General features: G+C 50.2%; 1 protein-coding gene and 1 long non-coding RNA gene across 2 annotated transcripts in view; both read right to left on the reverse strand.

Moving 5' to 3' along the window:
- LOC105296399 (zinc finger protein with KRAB and SCAN domains 4-like) overlaps window positions 1–953 on the reverse strand; it is a 5,907-nt gene extending 4,954 nt beyond the window's left edge. The window contains exon 1 of the mRNA XM_023534400.1: window positions 896–953. The gene's annotated coding sequence lies outside the window, so the exon portion shown is untranslated. The remainder of the gene's footprint in view (window positions 1–895) is intronic.
- Window positions 954–1,263: 310 nt separating this feature from the next.
- LOC111743876 lies at window positions 1,264–4,920 on the reverse strand. The gene is made up of 2 exons (XR_002781919.1): window positions 4,783–4,920; window positions 1,264–2,401 (listed from the first exon to the last, which is right to left on the reverse strand). It is a non-coding gene; the product is annotated as an uncharacterized LOC111743876 (long non-coding RNA).
- Window positions 4,921–7,808: the final 2,888 nt, after the last annotated feature.

Here is a 7,808-nt window from a genome sequence, read left to right on the forward strand (position 1 = left end):
CAGGCGGCAGCGCTCGGGGCCCCGAGCGGGGCTGCGGCTCGAACCCGCCTCCTCGTCCTCCACCTTCACCGACAGGATCCCGGCCCGGTCCTCCGCAGACACGGCGCCCAGGGCTGCGCTCGGTCTCGACTGCCTCGCCATCCCGGGCCAGGGCGCTCCTCGCGCTCCGGGGCAGCCTGCGCCGTGGTATCGAGAGGTCACCGAGAACCAGGGCGACTGCAAGTGGCCCCTGCTTCTTCCCGCCCCCGTTCGGTGGCCACCCCGCCCCGACCCCCAGCTCTGCGGGGCTCGTGCTGGACGCCCCCTCCTCTGTCGGGCCTTTCCCAGCCGCTTTAGGCAGAAGGAACCGTCTCCTCCCGGGACATCTGTCTTCCTTGCAAACAGGCAAGATGCGCACGGAGCGCGCCGAGCGCGCCTGGGCCCCTCTGTCCTGCGTCGCGGGGAGGAGCCCGAAAACCAGCGGCCCGTAGAGGATACAGGGGAAACTACCCCAGGTCTACACCTTCCGCAGGTTTCCTTCTGAATCGACCACCCACACCTCGGAGGGGGACCGGGAAGGGCTGGAACTTAGGAACTGAGAGACCCCGGGAAATACTTCCTCCTACTGAGCACGAGGACCGATCCCGCCCCAGCGCGCCAAGCTGCCTGCGGGCCTGACCCAGGAATCCCGTCTCCTAACGCCGAGGCACCGAACCGGACAGCCGGAACGGGCCCTCGACAAGGGGCAGCTGTCGTGGGTCGCCCGCGGGGCCTCCCCCGGAGTCGCCCTCCCCGCGGACCCGGCTTCTGCACACACGCCTGCAGCTCCTCGGGGGCATGACGGCGGCGAGACGGCCCAAGGACAGCCACGAAAGGACACTCGGACCTGCTTGCGCCCCGCCGAGCCCACACTCACCCCGGGTCCGAGGCTCGGAACCGCTGGGGGCGGGCTCAGGGGCCGCTTCCGGCCTCTCTGGCCGTCGCCCAGCCACACACTCTGTGGTTCACCAGCTCCCCGCCGGCCACCCAGCCTCCCCTCTGCCTCTGCAAGCAGCTTTTAAATATGACTTTTCCCGCCGTAATAAAGGGAGGAAAGCAAGGCGCAGGGCTCTGTCTATAGTCTGCTACATTTGCAGATAGGAGGTAGTAACAAGAATTTACATGATATTTTCTTGTGTAGTCAGAAAGAAACCCTGGAAAAATACACAAGGAAACTATTAAGTGAATACCTACGCGGGACGAGTGGTTAGAAACTGAGTGAAAAAGAGGACCAGGGTAAGAAAGTGTTACTGCACACGGTTTAAATATATTTTTTAAATTAGAGCTGATTGTATTGCCTAGTAAAAAACATCAGTTATAAATACATAACTGTTTTAAAGACCTGGCTGAAATGTGTACATAGAAAATCCAAAATAATCTAATACTCAGATTATGGCCTCATGAAACAAACTGCTGTTGATTGGTTGACACTCAGAGCTGTTTACTGGAATGAGTCGTTGCTGATCTTCAAAAAAAGCTATGTGTTGTCACTAATCGATTGACTTGGAAAACCATGTTCCCTGAAGTGGATTATCAAGTGACTGAACAGAGCGGTTCTGGGCTGTCTGATACCACGGCTACAAAACAATCATGCTAGGAGTGAGGGAACCTCACTCCTCAAGCTTTAAGAGATAGTTCTAAACAATTTTCCAAAGTGGTTGTAACCATTAAACTATCAGTATTAATATATGAGAGTTCCACATGCTCCATATCCTTTCTTGCCAAATCAAGGCACATGACTGAGCCCAGAATCATAGGGGAAGGGCACTATAAAGTACACGGCTACAGGGGAGAGTGAAGGAAGAATTGGGATCACTGTGTATCCTGTTGTACGCTTTTTCCCCCAGTTTCTGAACATATACTTGTTATTAACAGATATGCTTTTTATTAACATAAGTGATAGCATAATATTCACTGTTCCTATATTTTGCTTTTCATTGATGTGTAATATTTTATCATCAGGCATATCCTCCTAAAGATTAAATCACGGAATCTTAAATCAGTGACCCCTTCGCCCCAGACCTTCTAAGTCAGTTCCAGAATGGATTCATCAGAGGACCAGGATGGACTTCAGGTCGTGAAAGGAGAGCAAGCCCCCACCTGGGGTCAGGGACCCCACCTTCAGAACAGCTGGTCTGGCCAGGAGGCCGCCCGCCTTTTTCGCACTTTTGTTACCAAGAGACTCCTGGGCCCCGAGAAGCACTGAACCGGCTCTGGGAACTCTGTCATCAGTGGTTACGACCTGAGACGCACAGCAAGGAGCGGATCGTGGAGCTGCTGGTGCTGGAGCAGTTCCTGGCCGCCCTGCCCGCGGAGCTGCGGGCCCAGGTGCGGGGACGGTGTCTGGAGAGCAGCGAGGAGGCCGTGGCTGGCAGTTGAAGACCTGGAAAGGGAATTTAGTGAGCCAGAGAACCAGGTGAGAGCAAGGAGCTGGGCTCCTCGACACTGAATACTAACTGAAGGTTGATGTTTGGTGACCCAGATTGGTTGTCTATAGCCACATGCATTAGTTCTCTGTTGCTGTGTAACAAATTACACCCAAGGCTTAATGGCTTAAAAAAGGCAACATTATGTCACATTTTCTGAGTCAGGCTTTGGAGAACTCATGAGGTTGCAGTGAAGGTATCAGCTGAGACTAGTCATCTGGAGACCTGACAGAGGCTGGCAGGTCCACTTTCTAAACAGCTCCCTCCAGGGTTGTTGGTTGGGGCCTCATGTCCTCACTGATTGTTGGCAGGAAGTCTTGTCCGCCATGTGCATTGCTCCCTGAGGCTCACTGAGTATTCCCATAACACGTCAGCTGGCCTCCCTGAGAGAGAGTAAGGATGAAGCCACAATGCTTTTCATGACTTACTCTTAGCGGTTATATAGCATCATTTCTGCTGCACATTGTATTCAAAAGAAATGAGCTCTTAAATACAACTCATATTCAAGGGGAAGGGAATTAGGCCACGCCTTTTAAAGGGACAACTATCAAAGAACCTTTGAACATACTTTCAACCACCATACCATGTTGGGCTGCTTCTGTTCTCCACCTCGCCACTGTGTGTGGAATTAACTGTGCCATTTCCCTGTAAAATATTTCGTACAGTAACATGTGACCTCTTTCATTATTAGCTTGGGGTTCTATAGTCCTTCCCTGATGCACACAAATATACCTACGGGCTCTTAGGCCCCAGGTTACAAACACGGACATTCTGAAGTGCTCCTAGAGGATGTGGAGCATTTGAAGGCCACACAGGAATCGGCAGCCATACAGCTTCAGTCCATGGTGACGCAGCTCAAAAATGAATCTCTTGGTCCCCACAAATTTGGAGAATACGGTAAGGGTTTTAATAAGTCCCTTCAGGGATCTCTGTTGCCTTTGTATAAGGTAGTAAGACTAGGGACTCTGGGGCCAAATTACCTGGGATGGAATTTAAGCACCACTACATAGTAGCTCCATGACCTTGGGCAGGTCAAATAACCTCTCTGTGCCTTCAGTTTATACAGCTATAAAGATGAGGATAATCAGAGCACCTCAGTCACAGTCGTTTGATGATTTAATATGTACAAAACACTTAGAACAGTGCCTGCTTGCGTACATCCCCTCTGGGTTACCCTGCCAGCCGTTTCATCAGTGCGGATGACCCCTTACCCAACTGGCCTCAATATCCCTATTTAATCCGTTTTGCATTGCTAGAATGTGTGTTTGACATGGATCTTCCTATTCTCCATGTTATGGTTGTACTCTGTCATAAAGGAAAGAGAGGACATTGTTTGGTCCATTTATTATTCCAGATAGTGAAACTACACCTGAAAACCAGGAGTTGGCATTGAAGCAAGAAGTCTTAAAAGAAATAGAACATTTAGGGAATAGCAGACTCCAAAGAGATGTTCCTCTATATTTTACGTACGGACGAACTTGTCAACATGAGAGCAGGGTAGAAGAGCAGAGGGGACAGGCTACTGGAGAGAGACATCACAGGTGCCATGAATGTGGGAAAAGCTCTACTCAGAGTTCAGTCCTCATTCAGCACCAGAGAATCCACACGGGGGAGAAGCCCTATCAGTGCAGTCAGTGCAGTAAGAGCGTTGGTTGGCGAACAAGCCTCATAAAACATCAGAGAACCAACACTGGAGAGAGACCCTATGCATGTGATGAGTGTGGGAAAGCCTCCAGTCATCACTGCAACCTCATTGGGCATTTTAGAATCCATACTGTTGCCAAACTGGGCTCATTCCATAGATACCCAGGCCCCTAAAAGGGGCCATCTCTGAAAGTCAGATTTTCCAAGTGGATTATTTTGTTCCTATCATATTCCTTTTGGCTTTGGAATGAGCCTGCAGGACTGGAGGTTGCCCTGTGAGTCAGTAAGGGTGAGTGAGCGTGAAGGCCTGGATGTGGCTGTGCTCAACTGCAGACTTTATACACACCATGCACTTAGGCCACACCAAGTTTATAGAACAACACAAGATTAAAACAAGCACGAGAGGACATGATGCCATCAAGAGACTCAGTAAACACGAGATGTGTGAGGCCACTGCCAGTGTAATATGGCTACTGCATACACTACATAATTGTACCCACTGTACTTTTAGACTGCTGGCAACTCAGGAGGTTTGTTCACACCAGCATCACCACAAATGTAATGTGTTGCGCTATGATGTTCCAATGGCTACGATGTCAGGGCCCCTAACCCCTGTGTCGTTCAAGGGTCAGCCGTGTGCACATATATATTTATTTTATATTTACATATTCATTTCATTTTTCAAAAGGATTACCTCTGAAGAAAGATGCTGAATGAGAGTCTTCTTAAGTCCAGTACATCACAGCGTGAATCTGCTACTAAATTACTGAAACTTGGCCTATCTGGCAAACTAAGGGAAGTCCCAGCTGTGGCCATGCCAATTCCTTCTGGGACAGAAAAGGGCTACATAAGTCAAGGTGGAGAAAGACAGTTTCCCGTGGAACCAGGAGCCCAGACTATCAGGAAATAGCCCCTCACATCAGGATGTCTGCAAACAGCACTTGAGGCACCTCTGCTGCCAGGATTCCTGGGGGCCTGGAGTGATGGAACCACCTCTAGGAGGTCGCCCACCAGATGCCATGGCAAGAGTACCACACCAAGGAGAGATCCGGGCCTGGACAAGAGAATGTCACCAGAGAGTAGGGCAGACGCTGTGACCTTGTTGGGAAAGGACAGAAGAAGACGGATCAAGAGCAGGTGAGTAGGTTGTATTAACTGTGTGCTCACGGGTGGGCGCCAGACTAACCAAGGGGACACTGTGAGGGACATAAATGTCTAACCATTGTGCTGAACACTGAAACCAATATAATGCTGAATGTCAACTGTGAATGAAGAATAAATACATTTTTAAGAAATGTGAGGATCAAATAAAACAAATCCCTTTGGAAAACAAGATAGAGCAGGTGAGCAGGTAGAAGGCTTGGAGGTCTGAAGCGGAACGAAGGCACTGCAGGTTGGGGCGGGGAAGCACTTCTGAGAAGGTTCATCTCCACTGGGCTAAGCTGAAGTTATCACTTACTGGAGTTTTTCTTTTTCGACTTTCTAATATGACCCCTGCAGCCCTTGCATGTTAAAGTGAAACACTCTCTCCTCTAAGGATTTCGCCCTACTCCCCGTAACACTTTTTAAAGAAACCCACTGATTCAGATTCCAGCCCATCCCAGTAAGAGAGACATGATCTTGAAAGAAAAGTCACGCTCAGTCATCCAGCTGCAGCCCATGAAGACCATGTCCCAGTGAACCGCGTGCCATTCCAGAGGCTTGAGGGGCGTAGGGTCTCTTCTGAGGTGCAGGACAGACAGCGCTGGCAGCTGCAGAAACAGGAAACCTCTGGGCCTGTTTTTATAAACTTCTCCTTTCCTCAAAGCCCTGCCCTGTCCATCTTCTCACACCAGCTCAACCTACCAAGTATTTATTAGCTGAATGACTGAACGAAGACGTGGGCAGAACTAACATTTATTTACCCATTCCTCCGGGAGAGAAGGAACATATTCTTGTTCTCTCTTCTCGCGTTTTCATCATGAGTCGCTTTTCACTGGAGTGGCCTGTATTTAACCAGTACAGACAAGAAGGGGCTGACTACATGCAGCCTTCATCATGAAGGAGTGTGGACCTGGCCTTTTGAGGATGGCTGAACAGTAGCTTAAGACGCCCCGCGACAGGATGTAAATGAGTAAATGCCATTACACACGGCACAGGAGGCGGCAGGCGGTGCGAGAGCACCCTCTGAGCACTACCTCGGCCAGCAGCCAAGGGCCCCATGGACAGGGGCTACAGAGGAGGGGCCCTGGCAGTGAAGAGTGTGGCAACGCCTCTGATCGGCGCTCAACATGTCTTGAGCACAACAAAACCCTCAAAAAAGAGCCAAGAAAAACATTACTTGGTAGTGTAATGAAAAGACTTCAGCAAGAGCCTTGGTGGGTGTGGACAGATCGATTGAAGAGAAATGAAGCTTAAACCTCGTACCAGGGGCGCCTCTGCCACGGTGAAAAGCAGCCGCGTTCCTCGTTAGAACCCGTATTTCCACCACTAGCTGCAGCCGAGTGTCACTGAGGGGCTGCCTCAGACCAGAGCCTAATGCCATTCATGGTGAATGAAATGGGCCCTGAGCCTGCACTGACACCGACAGGGGCCTTACCTTGCAAGGTGAATTCCAGTCGCATGTCCAGCACGGCCTGAGAGCTTGGTACGTACATCCCGGAGAGAAGCTCGGTCCTTGACTAGATCCTCGGTGTCGGGACGCAGGAGACCTTGGCCAGCTCCGTGCTTGCCCTGCTTGAGAAACCCATGGCGATTCCATGGCAAGAGTTCCTTGGGGCCAGTGGCTCTCCCACGAACGCACCCAGCAGAGCGGCCAGGCTGCCACCTGTCTCTGTGTCACCCCTAACTGTTCTGTATCTTTTCTCGATGATGTTACTATCATACTCCACGGCTCTAAAGTTCACTTTAACCCTTTTCTCCATTTAGGAAAAAAATGTGCAGCTCTCTGCCAGCGTTACTTTAGCATCATGCGTAGGAGTGCTACGTTTTCTAGGATTTCACATTTTCAGTGATATTTTGTAAATGGAAATACCCCTGCTGAAAGCAGGATGCTATAAATAGAGCGATGCCATTTGTTTCCAATGACTATCCATATACTGGAGCGATGTGGAAATAACAGAAGCGCGCTATTTCACGGCAGACATTCGGGGTGAGGTTTGGACTGTCATCTGTGAGTTACTGCAGAGTGAACACTGTGGCCGCAAGCACTGCCGAGTATTCTCGGGGAAAACAGGAAATGGGTTGAAGATGAAACTCTTTTTGGGGGGAGCTAATTTTCTTGTCACGCTGCAATGTACTCTCAGTATCCTGAATGATATAGCAAACATTAATTTCAAGTCCTGTTTTGGTTACGAAGAGATCCTCTAGAAGCTTACTGTTTAGTAAAGAACATGACCTTAACACAAATAACGACGACGTAAGGCTGCAGTATTTGAGAAGCACCACAGAAGCGGGGGACCAAAGGCCCGTCAGCACACGGCGGGCCAGAGTCAACAGTGATTCTCTTGGTGTGGCTCTGAAGGGACTCTTGGAAGGCTTCCCACCTGCCTTCCAGCCAGGAATGGGACTGATGTTAGGGTGTGAAAGGGACACCGGGGCTTGTGGCCGTGACACACGGAAATGAGGCAGAGACCCATCTTCTCTGAACCCTCTTGACTGACTCACCAATGCTGGACTCAACACCAAGGAGTCACAGCTCACATCGTTCACTTCTTCAAGCATCTCTCCGTGGGCCATCCA

This window comes from Pteropus vampyrus, unplaced genomic scaffold (assembly GCF_000151845.1).
Source record: "Pteropus vampyrus isolate Shadow unplaced genomic scaffold, Pvam_2.0 Scaffold124, whole genome shotgun sequence".
Lineage (NCBI taxonomy): Eukaryota > Metazoa > Chordata > Mammalia > Chiroptera > Pteropodidae > Pteropus > Pteropus vampyrus.